General features: G+C 43.1%; 1 protein-coding gene across 15 annotated transcripts in view; it reads left to right on the plus strand.

Annotated features, from left to right (window-relative positions):
• Window positions 1–17,045, plus strand: part of EPHB1 (EPH receptor B1) — a 347,409-nt gene that overhangs the window by 74,115 nt on the left and 256,249 nt on the right. The window contains exon 3 of one of the 15 annotated variants that reach the window (XM_083443213.1): window positions 15,467–15,559. The exons of the other annotated variants lie outside the window; for them this stretch is intronic. The gene's annotated coding sequence lies outside the window, so the exon portion shown is untranslated. The remainder of the gene's footprint in view (window positions 1–15,466; window positions 15,560–17,045) is intronic. 15 annotated transcript variants of the gene reach the window in all.

Genomic DNA, 17,045 nt, shown 5'->3' on the forward strand with positions numbered 1-17,045 from the left:
AAAGGCACAACATACCTAGGAAATTTTTGTGTGACTCACTTTTTGATTTTGGCTGCGATCTGATTTGGACTCATCTGATGCCTTTGAAAAAGGAAACTTGACTAAACATACCGGTACATGCCTCCTGGAGAGTATCAAAACAGAGACAAAACACAAGAGAAACCACAGATAGGTTTTTTCAAACAGCATCAGAGAACACTGCTGAAAATCTGGATCAGGAGAAATATAGTATAAGAGAATTCTGGGTGCTCTCTGCCGTCCATGGATTCCTATCAATGGTGGGAGCTGATTGGAAGATGCAAAGGATTGTTTGAATTGATCAGTTCCATGGGAATAACTGCTCTATAGCCTGTAATTGGCCACTGTCTTTAACCCATGCATAGCGGTTGCGGTGGTGTTTCACATACATCTGTCATGGTTTTGTCTAGCCTTAATATATTTTCAGAATGCTTTTCTCATAATACAGGCTCTCAATAATGAAGCCTCTTGTGGTTTCTTTGAAATCTGTGGCTCTCCTGCTCTGTTCCGTAATAGCAAATCTCTCTGGTATAAGGTTGTTTCTCTATGTATGAATCACTGTGATCTGGTTGTGGTGGCTGGCAGCATCCTGGGCGATTAAGGAGGCAGAAGGAGTTAAAGTCTCACTAGACACACATCCTTTGCTCTTTCTCTGCTGAACCCAAAACTTTCCTGAAGCTACACTAACTTTTATAAATTATCCTTTGATATGAATACATTTCCTCACTCACTCTTGAGGGGAAAAGAAGTGCAGTTATTTGGGACCACATAGTGTTCTTGCAGCCCTATATCCACAGGTCGGATGGGGCAGAGAAAAGGGTTTATCCATGTTGTGGCTGCCACTCTCCACTTCCCCCCACCAGGGACAAACCCACCTAGGTTTGGTTTATCCTGAAGGAGACAGCACTAGCATTCCTGCAAACTTGATTTCGTTACAAAAATAAGTGACGAACAGAAGTGGAGTTGAGCAATAGTCACATCTGTCGTCAATAGAACTGCTACCTTCCACATCGGATTTTCCAAAAGAGGCAATGCCGTAAAATCATCCTACCCTTCAGCTAAGTCTCTCAAACTTCAAAACTACTGTTTCAAAACTCTCCCTGCCCCCCACAAACCTTTCCTCTTTCCTTAGCTGGGCGGGGGGGGGAGGGGGGGAGTTAAATCACCTTCCCCAAGCCCTGGTGGCTCTTCCATTCAAAACACTCAAGAGAGATCCTTCAGCTTCTTCCTATTGCTGTTGGCATCTGTCTGTCTTGGAGGACAATGAAAGAGTGTGTCTTCTGGGGATAAAGTTAAACAGTTGGGGTATTACAGCACCTGCTGTGGCTGTAGCAAATGGTACAGGAGGGGCAGGATTGATTGCAGGTGGGGCAGATTAAGGCGCCCAGTTTTGCTGCTACAGGTGCTCCATGGTTTTTCTTCTCTCTGTGCTCCCATTGAAAATACATCAACTAACCAACCTGAGCCATTAACAAGCTGAGCCTGACAAAGGATTGACTGCCTTGCTGCCTTAGCAATACGGTGCTGTAGATGCTCTAGTGTGGCATCTTCCTGAATTATGCTGGGATAGTAAACTGTGCTAATGTGTTAGCCAGATGTAATGATGCTGAAGACAGGCTACAATTGGAATGTAATGGATTGTTCTTGTGTATAATATTTATTTGTAGCTTTTGCTAGTGCTTTCAGTAATGGAGATTTTTCTTTTCAAGCACATTAAATACGATTAATTGAAAGAAATCCTGCTGGCAAGACTGGAGCATTTTTGCTTTTTAATTGAAATGATGATGTCTTTTCCACTCTTTTGTGGGTTTTTGTTGTTGTTGCAGCAGTAAGTATATTATTTTCTGTCTTGCACTTCTATAGCCTTTTGATTTCTACCACATTCAAATCTAATAGCCTCCCCCCCCCAAGAGTATCTCTTGTGATAGAAGGAGCAGTATTACAAGCATGCAGTGATGCTTTGTGCACAAAAAATAATTTCCAAGTTCAGAGGTACACTTTTTAAAAGCAAAATGTAGGAGCTGGTGATATTTTCTAGAAGCATTATCCAGTGCCATTTTTCTAGAAAAAGAGGTGCTGAAACTCACCATGAATACCTCCCTCATTCTCTTAGAATGGCAATGGCACCCACCTGAGAGGTGCTGGAACTGAGTTCCAGTGAGTTCCAGCTGAAAAAAGCCCTGTATTATACATTGTCTTGACCTCTGTCCCAATCCAAGAACTGGTTGCTAGTGAGGTGCCAATGGCTCATGGTTCTATCCAGCCTTTCCTCACTAGGTGGAGCTGCCACATTTCCAGATTAGGCTTCCAAGACTTCAGTGGAAAACCAGTGGCTCCTCATAAGCAGCCCCTGTGCAAACACATGGATACTTTGGCAAATATCCAATTGCTACGGCCTTGGCAGAACCCATAGCAGCAGCTGCTGGGTCCATCCTGGACCCCCCCCCCTTTTTTATTTGCCCAGCAGAGACAAGAGTGTCAGGTCAATGCAGCTGAACTTACTCCTGTGACCTAAGGCTGCAAGCCTGCACACATTTTTGTTTGTTGTTTAGTCGTGTAGTTGTGTCCGACTCTTTGTGACCCCATGGACCAGAGCACGCCAGGCACTCCTGTCTTCCGCTGCCTCCCGCAGTTTGGTCAAACTCATGTTTGTAGCTTCGAGAACACTGTCCAACCATCTCATCCTCTGTCGTCCCCTTCTCCTTGTGCCCTCCATCTTTCCCAACATCAGGGTCTTTTCCAGGGAGTCTTCTCTTCTCATGAGATGGCAAAAGTATTGGAGCCTCAGCTTCAGGATCTGTCCTTCCAGTGAGCACCCAGGGCTGATTTCCTTCAGAATGGATAGGTTTGATCTTCTTGCAGTCCATGGGACCATCAAAGGTCCCCTGCAGCACCATAATTCAAAAGCATCAATTATTTGGTGACCAGTCTTCTTTATGGTCCAGCTCTCACTTAGCTAATGGCAGACACCCTGGTGGGGTGCATCTTATGTTAAGGAAACTTGCAACAGACTGAGCTGTTTGTGTTCTGGCTGGGTAGTCTTTTGATCCTGCTAAGCCAGTGTCTCTCTTTACTTGGGAGTAACCTACTGTGCAATCCTGACCATGTCCATTCACAAATTCTATTAAATGCAGTGGGCCTTATCCCCAGGTACCGTATTTTTCGCTCTATAAGATGCACCAGACCACAAGACGCACCTAGTTTTTGGAGGAGGAAAATAAGAAAAAAAATATTCTGAATCTCAGAAGCCAGAACTGTAAGAGGGATCGCTGCGCAGTGAAAGCAGCAATCCCTCTTGCTGTTCTGGCTTCTGGGATAGCTGCGCAGCCTGCATTTGCTCCATAAGACGCACACACATTTCCCCTTACTTTTTAGGAGGGAAAAAGTGAGTCTTATAGAGCAAAAAATACGGTAAGTGGGGCGAGGTCTGTTGCTTGTATTGGGCATCTTATGCACATCTGCCATAGAAGTAGAGGAGGAAAAGACATAGAACAACCTTGCCAGCCTCAGCCCCCAGTATCCATGGAGTACACGCCAATGATGCCCGCAGGCTAGCCTGGGAGGAAGAAAGCTAACCCATGTACAGGGCCCCCATGACATCACACCATCCTAACACATGCACAAAGCACCATCTGCCTGACACAAGGCATTGCTATGCTCGTCACTGAAGGAACTACTGTGACCCAGGAATGCAGGAACTATGAACCTCCAGGAATCCCTGCACTGCAATGTTTGAAGCCACCCTCCCTCTCACACATGCTCACATGCATGTGCACATGCACGCACGCACACGGACACAATTCATAATTGTCCTTTTAACTGGAGAACACAAAGGGAAGGAAGAAGATGCCCTCTAGCACAGAACTCAAATAGCTCCCTTGCCAAGAGGCTTTTGTAGAGGCAAGGTTCAAGATCCACTGAAGGCCAAAGGAGCCCTTTGCCAGGCAAGAAAAAGGAAAGATCTAGGCCAGCCCACAACTGCACCTTCACAGGAGCAACCCTGTGATTAGGGCCAGCATGGTGTAATGGTCAGAGTGCCAGACTAGGACCTGGGAGACCAGGGTTCAAACCTCACAACGCAGAGTGTAAAAAACCATATTTAACAACTGCACCTTTCAGTAAACCTTGGAGTGAAAGTTTGCAAATATTAATGAAAATTTAGTGTCGTCCTTCTCATGCACCTACCCCAAAAAAGCATGTGCGAGCCATTGAAAGTCTCTGCTGACAGGTGATCCACGTTAGAACAGAAAATGTTGCTTCATAGGTGACTGCAACGTGGGTGACGGTCCTTTCAGTGGCCACAGGTTTATCTGTATCTTTACAGACCATCCTTGCTTGATAAATTTCTTGCAATGCATTTGCTCCGGTTTTTATAGAATAGCCTTCTTTCATCAGCCACAATTTCCCGGGGAAAGAGGAAAGCTTGCTTGCTCAAAATTCAAGTCATCCACAGAAGCTACTGCAGCAATCATTTCTCCTCTACCATCATCGCACACACCCCTGCACTATCATATGAATCTTTTCTCTCTCACACACTTTCACCAGGTATAGTCATTCTTTTCATCTTTATCAAGTCTAGCACATGTCATAATATCCATTTCCATTTGAAGGTAACGGGCAGATTGATATAGTTCTATGAAGTTGTGATGGCTACTTGTTGAAATGTAAAATATAGAGCAATCATGTGCTACTTCCTTTAGCTTCTCTCCTGCCCCCCGGCCTGATGTGGCATCTTACCACTTTTTCTTTTTTAATATGTGAGAGATGATTGATTCTTGTCTTTAGAATAAAAACAAAACAGTGCAAAGGCAGGAAGAACAGTAACTATGTTTACATCCCCTAAGGGTTAGAGCCTCCCATTTGGTTGAACTGAATGTCTATAACAAATATCAGCCTCATGAAATTTCCATATAGTGCTCCATACTTAATCTGTATATAGGATTGATTTGGACAATCCCCTGGTCTGAAATATTCTAACTATGGCCTGTTCATGGACGAATATGTCAGCTTTGATTTATTTCTCTTTTCTTTCTTTCTTTTCCAATCATTTCTTCAGTTTGCCACATTTCTGCATCAGCCTGCACAAAATTAAAACAGCCGTACCTTAGAAGTCAAACGGAATCAGTTCCAGAAGTCCATTCGACTTCCAAAACGTTCGGAAACCAAAGTGCAGCTTCTGATTGGCTGCAGGAAGCTCCTGCAGCCAATTGGAAGCTGCAGAAGCCCCATTGGACGTCTGGGTTCCAAAGAATGTTTGCAAACCAGAACACTCACTTCTGGGTTTGTGGCGTTCAGGAGCCAAAACATCCGAATACCAAGGCATTCGGGATCCAAGATACGACTGTATGCATTTCCATGTGCTTTTTTCCTAATACACAATTTTGCACACAATATATGCACATCTGCAGTAATGCATTTATATGTTTTTGATAAAGTACAGCTAAGAAATATTTCAAATGAATAAATAAAGCAGTGTGGCCATAAGTCGAGTCATTGGTGGTAGAATAGAAATCTGCAGCATCTGGAGGGCACTAGGTTGATGAAAGCTAAAACAAGATATGCCCCATAAATTCTCATACTTTAACAGAAATCAACAATAGATTTCCTTTTTTCCTTTGTGGTTCATGAAGCCTAGAGTCCTATTCATTAGATTAAGCTAGTAAAGAGCATGTCACCCAGACAGGCCATTTTGGATAAGTTGGTTTGAGAAAAGACCCTTCCCCAGCTTAACCACAGCTCCTACCTTGGAGCATGGAAGGACAAAGGTAACTTGGAAGTGCAATGGCAATGCTAACAACCAACAAGGGAAGACTTAGCTTTTGTCATGGGCTGAGCAAATCCCCACTGCTCAGCCCCACTCCTTTGCTCCAGAGGACAACACCAAGGAAGACCAAGGAATGCCACTTGAATAATCCTGTTTTCATAGGAACTATTCTGTTCCTGATACCAGACTTAGATATCATTTTCATTGCAAGAAAATTCTGCAAGTTGCTTTGAGAGCCTTTCAGGGTTATAAAGAGGCATATAAGTATTCCAAATAAGTAAATACATTTGGGTTCCTGTATCTGGATTTTAGGAACGATAACCCTCTATTTTTGGCCCATATGTTATCTCTCTGTGCCAACTTTGAGAAGAGAATTAAATTTTTGGCCATGCAGAGTATTGACTGATACCTATAGCAGCCAAACGTTGAATTGGCCTAGGACAATTACCCATTTTGCCAATTCCTGAAGACAAGAGAGTTTGTGTTAGCAGAGAAGACTTTTGGCAAAGCTGGGGATTGTTCTTCCTTGTCCTCTCCTAGCCACCGGTTAGAGCTTTATATTACGGACAAGAGCGTTGATCATATCAGAGAACTCAAATAAATTTCAAGGTAGTTAAACTCTAGAAAATGGATAGAATCATGGTTTATATGGCATGGTAACAATGAGTTACTTTCTATATTTATGGTGTAATATTCACAATATCTTTATTTCCTTCAAGTGCTGTCATAGGCAAATATATTGTTGTCATGTAGCAATAAAATGTTCTGCTTTTTGCAAAAAAAAAGGGAGGGAAAGAAAAATGGAATAGTATTTTAAAGCTAGCCTGTTCCTGTGTTTATTGGAATAACTCAGATGACAGTGGATTTATCACAGTAGAAATTGGCCAGTGAGACTGTTGACTGCTTTCACAAATTACATTGAACCCAGTGTTTAATTTCCTGTGTTTGTTAATTTGAATAATGCAAGTATTTCATTGGGGGATCACAGAGCTCTGTTCTGTGCTGATTCTGACTGGCTGCAGTTATCCAGAGGTTTCAGGCCAAGGTCTTTCTCAGCCCTCCCTGGTGAAGCCAGAGACTGAATCTGGGACCTCCTGCATGAGAAACTTATCTACCACTGAGCTATAGCCCTTCCTTAGGGTAGCTCAGACCAGGAGCCATCTACTCTACCACTCTGGGTATAATTACTTAACATGGAAACGTATATGGCAGGGAGTTGTTGGCATCTGTCTGTCTCGGGAGACGGTGGAGGAGGGTACCTTTGTGGGGTGAAGTCAGACTGTTGCAAGTTTCAGCGCCTGCTGAGGCTGTAGAGACCGATATGGGAGAGACATGTTTTGTTGCAGGTGATGCAGATGAAGGCATCTGGTTGTGCTGCTGCAGATGCACCATGGTGTTTCTTCTCTCTGCACTCCTCCTGAGTGATGAACCCTTTCCAGTCTGAGGACCACAGTTCCTTGTGGGCAACTTTCCAGGTAGCCCATGCTAGTGGTGGGCATGGCCAGAGGCAAAAGTGTGTATGCCCCAATTAAAAACTGGCTGGAGAAACAGATGTGGCTCTTACCTTTGTAGATGACGTCCCATCCATACAAATGTTGTGAAGTTTCCAGGCACATCCCCCAACTCTCCTTCCAAACAAGAGGCATAGTCACAGTTCAATGGCACATGCTCCACCAACAGAGGGTGCAGACAAAGACCAGTGAAGGCTGTGGCCTCCAGGAGCTACTTACTCAAGGGCTAAGTAGAAAAGCCTGGAAAGTAGCATTTAGCCCCCATATTGGAGGTTCTCCATCCCTGGCATAAGGCTACCACTGGAAATGGTCACCATCTGTAACTTGGGTTGTGACATTGAACGTTGAGTATGGAGCAGTGGGTGGGGAAATGTATGGTGTCATGATGTCACAACATGGTATTTTACAACACAGTGGGGGGGTTTACAGGATTGCTATTTATGGAATCCTTTACCTTATATCAGGCATGTCCAAACTTGGCCCTCCAGATGTTTTGGGACTACAGTTCCCACCATCCCTGACCACTGGTCCTGTTAGCTAGAGATGATGGGAGATGTAGTCCCAAAACATCTGGAGGGCTAAGTTTGGCCATGCCTGCCTTATATAGTTCCACTCTTTGTCTCCAGGGGTGGACAGCTCTCAAGAATGAAGGTGATGGCTGTCCCTTATGGTTAGTTTAGTCCCCTGGCTTCATTCCCTGAAGATGGGAAGCTACACTGATTCCTTCTTCCAGTTTCTATGTCTCATTAGCAACAAACAGTAGTAACTTAGAGAGTAATAAATAGTGCTGAAATTCTGTTAAGCAAATTTGGGTGATATTTGCATACTTCACAGATGACCTGTGATGACCAGTTTTGGGGGTGGGAATCTTACCTGCGAATTGTAATCAGATTACAGTTTTTAATCCATAGTACTGCGTGTGGTTTACTTGTATCTGTGTGAAGAACTCCAAGTCTTCCAAATGATACTGTATTTTCTCCTTTCCCTGCTTATTATACTGTACATGGAAGTACCACCTGGAACAACAGCACCATTCTAGCTTCTCCCTTGTGTCAGGGCCTTCCTTAAAACCTCCCTTAATCCTCCTCCCCTCCCCACCTTGCTACCTTCCTTTCCTTGCTGTTTCCCATATGTCAGATAATTAGATGGTAAACTTCTTGGGTCAGAGTCTGTCTTCTTGTTACTCTGTAAATGGCCAAGCCCATTGATGATGCAATCAATCAGTCTTTAATTTATATACCACTTAATGCTCAAATGGGTTTCTAAGTGGTTTAAAAGTCTAAAAACCAATTACAGAGCCAATAAAATGCCAGCAAAGGAGATGCAGTGAAAAAGTGTGGTAGAAAATGACAAGATCCAAGACATAGGTAAGAAAAATAAATGTGCCACCTAGTTTACCGCACTAGCTTGTCTAAAAATAAGCAGAGTCTTCCATTTATAAGGCAGAAAAACGTTGACTACACAATTTTGCTCCTCCAAACCATCTCTAATTTGCTATAGACTGTAGAGACGGGCATGTCCAGAGGTCCATTAACAGTGGTAATTGGGCTTGTAGATTGCAATAGAACAAGAAGCTTTATGTCTAATGGAGTTCTTCTTGGTGTAGTGCAGGAAAGCTGCATGTAGAAGGAAAGGTTGCTCTTCAGTGAAATCTGAACCAACCAACAACTGCAAACTAAATAATGAACAGCCACGTTATTAAGTAAAATGTCAGAATTTCTTCCAGACTTCCCACTAACTTCCCTGAGGGGGATTCCACATAATTTGCCCTTGGCATCATCTAGGTACAGATGGATGATGACTGCTGGTGGTTTTAGCTGGTCCAAGGCTTTTAGCAGTTGGCTTTATGGGAAGCCTCTTCGAGAATAGGTTGGAGGATGGAGAACAAACCCACTGCTACCCATCCCCCAAAGTCTACTGCTAGCAATTTCCATTACGATCCATGGAGGAGAGTGCTATCAAGAGCTACAAGCCATGATGGCTATGCTCTGCCTCCATATTTGGAGACAGCAATGCTTCTGAATACCAGTTGCTGGAAACTGCAGAAGGAGAGAGTGCTCTTGTGCTCAAGTCCTGCTTGGAGGTTTCCTGCAGGCATCTGGTTGGCCCTGATGCTAGACTAGAAGGGCCATGGGTCTGATCCAGCAGGGTTCTTGTGTTCTTACGTTTGGTATAAGGGAGCTGCTACTGGAACAGGGAGGCTACAAAGCCTCCATACACATGCAGTAGATCTTGTTCAGCCCTTTGGGTTCTGGCTGAGACTTCCCCAGTTTTCTGCCCTCAAGACTAACACTCCTGTTAAGCATCAAAAACATCTGGAGGGCATCCGACTGGGGAAGTTTGGTGTAGGCAGAATGATTGCAGTCTGGCCATCTCATGGATTGCACCTGATCTACCTTCATTATGCTTTCAGATAAGAAACTGCACTGAACAATCGCTTCACAAACAACCTTGTTGTCTTTTGAAGGTTATTCTTGTAAAATGTTTTGTTAGGGCTTAAAAGCAGTATAAATTATTTTGTTCAAACAAACAAACAAACAAGCACAGCGTCTCAGATGCCTGTGACTTTCAACCTGAGGGCCAACAATATAAGAACACCACACTTTTGGGGGCCGTGGGATGTTTCATTTAGCATTCCAGGAGTTGATAGTGTTCAGAAACGCCGTGATTCTGCAGTTGGTTATTTACACTTAAAGCTCATTCCTCTTTGAGCCATTTCACACATTGCACATTTCAGTGTGTATTGCAGGAGAAATGCTTATTGGGTGGGTGGGGGGAGTAAGATGTGCATGCGACAGTCATTAGGAATCTGAGGTTGTCCCTGCCTTCCTGTGGGATATGCACACAGTGGCAAAACTGTGAAATGCCACTGTGCAATGCTTGAAGCTACCCTTAAGGACAAGTGACTGGATACAGGAGGATTCAGCCTCAGGCAGTTTTGCATCTGCATCCACATAGGAAACTATTCTCACAAATAAAAGAACTACCTTGGCTTCCATCCCAGTGTGCAGATGGTCCGCTCCATGCTTGCTCCTTTGGAGTCTTTTCCTAGCATAGGCTTGCACAGGCGTCTAGGCTGGAGGCAGGGGTGTGCTTTGCAGGGAAAGGTGCCAAACATCATGTCCTGCCAGCTTTTTCTTACCAGTTCCCAGAAGATTATGGACAGGAAAGGTTGATAAGAAGCCAAAGCCATAAAGCCATGCATGTGAAACAAAGAGGGTTGACTCTGTGTGTGTGTGTGTGTGTGAGAGAGAGAGAGAGAGAGAGGATGTACATTGCATGTTGCAGCAGACAAATTCCTCATATGAGGTGCACAACAGAGTTGCTTCTTCAAATCATTATGTGCAGGACTTTGCGACGTGTTTGGGCTGTACAGATAGTCCTCTTTTTCATCTTTCCATGTTGCGCTAGATTTCCAGTATAAAGTCCACATGGACGCTACTGTGCCAGATCCTAGTTGCTGGGAATCTCAGGTGGCAATTGCGCTGTTGTGCTCCTGTCACTTAAGGAAGTTCATGGAAAGATAGCCACCCTACCAGCTCTCACTTTGTTCAGAAGGGCACCCTAACCCACCAGAGAGACCTTTCGGGCAGTTGGGGGGGGGAGGGCAGCAGGCAGGAGGGGAGAAGAAACATTCCCTCCTTTAGACAAGTGATTACCGTAAGTGCTACAATATTGTCTTTTGTTAAACTTTCAAATAGCTGTTCTGTTTTTGTAATGTAGTGTGTTTTGCTATAGCTTCAGCTTGAGGTTTATAGCAGAAACATAATGATAGTCCAAGAGCAGCAATTGTGCAAACAAAAGACAGAAACAGTCAGTAAAAAATGATACTTCTCAGGGTCGCGCTTTGGCACGGGGAGCTCTGATTTCCAAGATGACGTAATACACAAAAACATTTGGATTTATGGAATAAGGCCATTAGCACTGTACTGGGGACCATGAACCTTCTGTCATAGGGTGAATCTCAGTTGCTTTTGTTTGTTCATTGTGGAGTGATTTGCAGGCGCCTGAAAACTATCTTGCAATCAAATAGTAGAAATCTGCTTAATCTGGGTGATACTGATAGCTGTCAACGATTGCGTTGCCATCCCAATGGATTTAGGAAGTACCAACTGTTGCTAATTTCTCTAAGAACAGACTCTTTACGGCATCTGCATTATTATTTTGATTAACCTTTCTCTTGAATGTGAATCTGAGGCCACCAAAACATTTCATAAGCTACTTACATCTTTGTTCTATCTGGCTTCATTAATTGTCTTGAATCTGGCTACTATAAAGTTTGCAGAAGTAATAGCCAAGTAGAGCTTCTGTGCAAACTTCTGGTTTTGTTACATACATACCATGAGAATCTGCCTCATACTGAAAGCAGCCCTAGGTTAGTAGGTGTTATTGTACACTCCCCCTCTCTCAAAGCTTTCCTCTTGTACACACATTATTTTGTGGTTTTGTGGTTGTGTTCTATGCAATATCTATCTGTGATCTTGGAGTCTGGGGAAGATAGTGGATTATAGCCATTGAAAAGACTCGTTGGTGAGGCAGTAATAGGATTTAGCCACAACAGATGTTAACTGCAAGCCATGCAAAGGCGTCACAGAAGTCGCTGGCCCTTTTTTCCTGGCAGTGGTTGTGACAAGCTCTTCCTTCAACATAAGAGATGACTAGGGCTGAACTGTGTCAAGGGCACACTTGCTATTTTCCTCACCTCAAGAGTAGTAGTAACCCGTACAGCTTACATTTTTGGAGAGTCTCAAAATCAGTGATAATAAATTCTAGTCCATGGTTCTAGGCCATGTTCTCATACCTAGGTTCACTCTTTCTGCAGTGCTGCAATGAATACCCACTTTATTGGACATATATACAGCATGGGACCAAGAGCTTTCTTGCAGCAAAAATATTCTCCCTATCAGTTATATGTGGGCTGAATATAACGCTGCTACCTATGGATGAGGAATATGGTTGATGTCACAAGGACTAGCTGGCTTGAACACCTTTTACTGATCATGAATGCATATTATAATTGTGTGTTAGGTATCCAGAGAGGGTCCACAGCATTCTAAAGTTTCAGTGTACAGCAGGGCTCCAAAGCAGGGCTCCTTTTAAAGGCTTCCTTAGCAGTGGTATCTCTTGCTGTGATTTCAAGTACACCTTTATTTCCCCTTCATTGTCAATATACTTTGTTTAGTCTACAAGCATTTACAGTTCTTGGCAGATGCATTATTTACTCAATAAACCGGCTGTCCTATAAATACATACCTAAAGACTACTCAAATTGACAGTAAAATCTATAGGAAGTGAAGCTGCAGAACACAGTCCCAAGAGCCTTGGGCCATATTTCCTTTTTAAAAGGATCAAATAAATAATGAACTCACTACTCTAAAAGGTACCTTGTATCACTTTGTTGACACCCATAAAAGAGAAACACCATCCGTATAAATGAATTTATGGAAACACTCTCTCAGCCTTCTAATTTCCTGTTAGAAGAATCCACCCCCATTCTCACAGATAATACTGGAGTGTTTTCACCTGCTCATTTCAACTCCTAAAGAAAATATGGCGGCAATGTCTCCCTGTAGCTGCTGTTCAGGCTTTAGGATTATGCCTAAGTATAATTTCTCTGGGCCTGGTGCAAACTTGTAACATTGGCCCTTTTACTCCCCTTGAAAGGTGAACCCAGTACCAATTTTTATGGCCCACCCCAAACAAGCCTTGTCTGTTTTGAATATTTGGTCCTTTAGCTCCTTTGTTTAAGCTACTGTCTGCTTGCTTCATGATTATAGGCATAGCAGTATGACAAGAAACAAATGCATGATAGATATCATACACTGACCCTGGGATCTAGTGTCAGTTTTTCTAAGAACTCTGGAGCTCACAGATGTAACTCACATGCTTTCTGGGGCTTGGGAATCTCAGCAGCATTGGCTCCTCCTGTTCCTGGGATCTCAGTGTTCCTGATTTTGTGGCATTTGTCCCTCATGTCTTCTGCCACACCCTATGGGCTTCTTCTGGATTGCCTGTAAGAATCAAGGAATTCTGGGGATTGTTATTCTTTAGGGAGCATGGCACCTAGGGGAGCACATTTATCCCAGGGCCCTAGACTTACCTGTACAAGCACACTCTTAGGAACAAAGGAAGCTGCCTTATACTGAGTCAGACTATTGGTTCATCTAGTTGAGCATTGCCTGCGCTGAGTGGCAGTGGTTCTCCAGATAGGAGACATTTCCTATCTGTGGTATTTCCCCTTCCTTCCTTCCTTCCTTCCTTCCTTCCTTCCTTCCTTCCTAGCACCTTACTATTCTAGCCTTATTCAGATATTATCCAGGCATAGAGCTAACGTTTGGAGAAGGAGGCAGCAGGATGCGTTGCTGGCACTGCCCCTGGAAATCCATGTGTTGACACAGATGTCTGCATGGTGTGCTTTTGCTCTGCAGACGTCTATACTAACATCCTGCTGGATAGCTTAGTCAGTTAGAGCATGGTTCTGATAATGCCAAGCTTGCAGGTTCAATCCCCGTACTGAGACCAGGGCCACATAGGGGCAGGGGCAGCAGTATGGCCTCATTGCCCTCTTCTTCATGCACATGGAGAGCACATGGAAAGAACTCCAGCATGTTGCCTTCCTGTCCTAACATTGTTCTGAATGACTTCAACCAACCCCACAACATAGAAACAAGTTTGCGTAAACATCATCGAGCATGATCTCTAGTTCTGCCACAGTTTCTCCCTATATGGTAATGGATCCACAGCCTAATTCTTTTCCTCTCATCCAGGGTCACCAGGCCCAAGTAAACTGCCCTCCTTCCCCCCTCCCTCACCCGTGGTGAAGCTTGCAATAATTTGAATCCTGGAAATTCACAGGAGCTGATGGTCTGACACTTGTGAGGTGTGTGTGTGCGCATGGTGAGGTTAATGTAAAGGTGAATGTTGAAATTTAAACCAGGCTTTAATTTAAGCCTGTTAACTTGAATGTGCTTTATTTCGCTGATGACAATGTGTGAATTATGTTGCAAGAACATAGCTCATATGTTGCACACACACACACACACACACACACACAATTCGCTGCAAGTCAGACCGTATTTAAATAGTAGAGAAGTGCCTAATCATAACCCGAATCATATGCTGTAATTACATGTTCAAAAGATCAACATAATAAAAGGCTGCAATAAATAGAACTGCTTAAATTGTTGCGAAGCTTTCCTATTGGTCCTTGGTCTACATCCTGTATCCCTCCCCAGGGCACGCAAATGCCTCTGCTTGCTGCAGCAGGGATATTTTGTTAAATAATGGCAGATACAGGAGACCAGCAATGTAGATGAAATTTTAAGAGTCCAGAGGTGTGTTTGTGGTGATGCAATTGTTCGAATCCTCCAGTCCTGCATAGGTGCATCTGGTTTGGCTCTGGGCTCTGTGATCTCGCTTTCAAATCATTTTTTTAGACACAATTTATTAATTTTATAATCACAAAAAGGAAAAGAACACCATAATAAAAAATTTAAATCATACATCTTAACTGACTTCCCTCCACTCCCCCTCCTGGTTCCATTATTATATACTTACTCATGCACGTCCATAAAATCTTATATTCTTAACTGTCCAATTTTAAAACCTTATTCATGTTGTAACAAGTGACCTTTAGAAGTTCAACTAATGTAAAACCTATACACAAAGCTTGCAAAGCATGCATTAAACATTTTCCCATATATATTTTAAAAAACAATGTCATTTTCTTTCTTGGGTTTCAGATTCTCTAATATGTCCTGCATGTTTCATGAATTTGTTTTTCTGATCTTCTTTGGCGGTAGCTTCTTCCTTCTGCAGGGATGGGCTTCTCTTGGTCTGGTATCCACTCTCAGATGCAGGAATAAAGTCTTTTGCACAATAAATCCATTAAGTCCTGTACCATTCAAAATCATAGCTTCTGGGTTGTTGGTTTTTGCTTTTGTTTTAACAAAAATCATTTTCAACATTCTCTTCAAATCTTTATATGTTACCTCCCAGGCCTTCTTAATAACTTTACATTGCCACCACATATGGTAGCCTCTCCTACAATCATTTTCAAATCAGATGGAAGCTGGTTTGAGGGAAAATGCACCAAGCAGGAGTATTTCTCAAGAAACTACAGGATACATATGGATTGTCGTTAACGTCATGTGTGCTCTCCCTCAAACACCAGGAATGGGACTCAACTAGATCTGGAGTAAATGGTAATGTGTACACAGCACTGGACTCTACGTGTTTCCTATTTTGCTATCATCACCATATGCTGGTAAGGAGACAGGCCTTAAGGCCCAGCGGAGATGATCAGACACTTTAACTAAACTAGTTATAGTCCTATGAGCCTCCCTACCCTTACCACTTCCAAGCTCTTCCTTCTCCCACTCATGATCGCATCATTACGCTACCATAACTTGAATTTATGCCAGGCTAGTGGATTGATTTGCAATTGTTACTTCACGCAGTTGGTGTAAGTTGAAGATAGGACCCCACCATAAATCAGAGGTGAGTGCTGGAATTGGGTAACGTGAGCCTGATGCCTTAATCTCTTGTTTTGCCTAAAAAAATTCCCCTAGCTGTGTCACAGCGGCTACACTCTCCAGCAGTTTAAAAACAAATCCAGAAGCAGCTTTACATCTGCTTCTCAATAAAACTAGAGAACCGAAAGAAATATCTTTGCATCTCTAATGAAACTTGGGGAAGGCTCCCCCTTCCTATTTGAAGTTTTTATTTCGGGAAGGTTATGCCATATGTTTTTTTTAAAAAAAGGAAAACATTAGATAGAATTACCAAGATCTGTTTTAGATAAATCACCCCTTTCCCTTGTTATTCTTATGGTGTTGATAAAGTACTGAGTTTCTTTGCTGATAAAACAGTGGTGTGGTGGAGAAAATGGAATCAGTTGCATGCTGGTCTTCTAGTTTTAGAGAGAGATCTTTGTTTGGCTCAGTGGTTCAGTTTGCATGCCATGTTAAACCATTTTTAAACCATGGTTTGTTGAACAAGCCATGCTTAAGCAAAAGGATGTTCTGCAGTTGATTGAAGTAACTATGGTTCTACCCTCTTTTGTTCTAGCCCTCAGCTGCCTCTCCGCCCAACATCCCTTAAGAGTTGGTGGCACCCAAGTTCTGGCATTGCAGCACTGTGTGGCCATTTTCCTTTGCATTGGCTGGCTGCAAGAGTGAGGGTGTGGAAATCTTCTAGGTGACCTTTGGCACCTGTCATCAAGCTCTGTTCCACCAAGAAAGAAATGCCCCTACTTCTTTGCAGCCGGAGAAGTCGTTGAACCCTTTTCTTCCACTCCTGTGTTCTACAACTGCACTTTTTATTTTTCTTTCTCCCATAAATTGCTACCATGAATTTATGCTTTGAGATTATTGAGCATCAACTATGTTGGAGCCACTCACATCTCCTACCCCTCCACTGCCATGGAATTGGATAGACTGCTTTTCCTAATGCACTCCTAAGTTGTTTCATCTGTTAGATGTAATTAATATCAGGAACACAACCTCATATTGAATCCCCCTCCCCATCTTAACTCAATTCTCAACTCTGCTAGTTGTTTCGTATTTTATTTCTTTGCCTTGCTGTCAAAGAGTAAAATTGCAGCTCTTTCCTACTTGGAGAAAGTGCCTTTGTTTTGAAATAGGACTTCACCCTCCCCACCCTGTCCGTGACTTTACTCCACAACTCATACAAGCACCTCTTAATTTTTCTGTTTCTCTGTGTTAAAGCGCAACCCTTTTTCAGCTGCAGAA

This window comes from Podarcis tiliguerta (assembly GCF_965153285.1).
Source record: "Podarcis tiliguerta genome assembly, chromosome: 5".
Classification (NCBI taxonomy): Eukaryota; Metazoa; Chordata; class Lepidosauria; order Squamata; family Lacertidae; genus Podarcis; species Podarcis tiliguerta.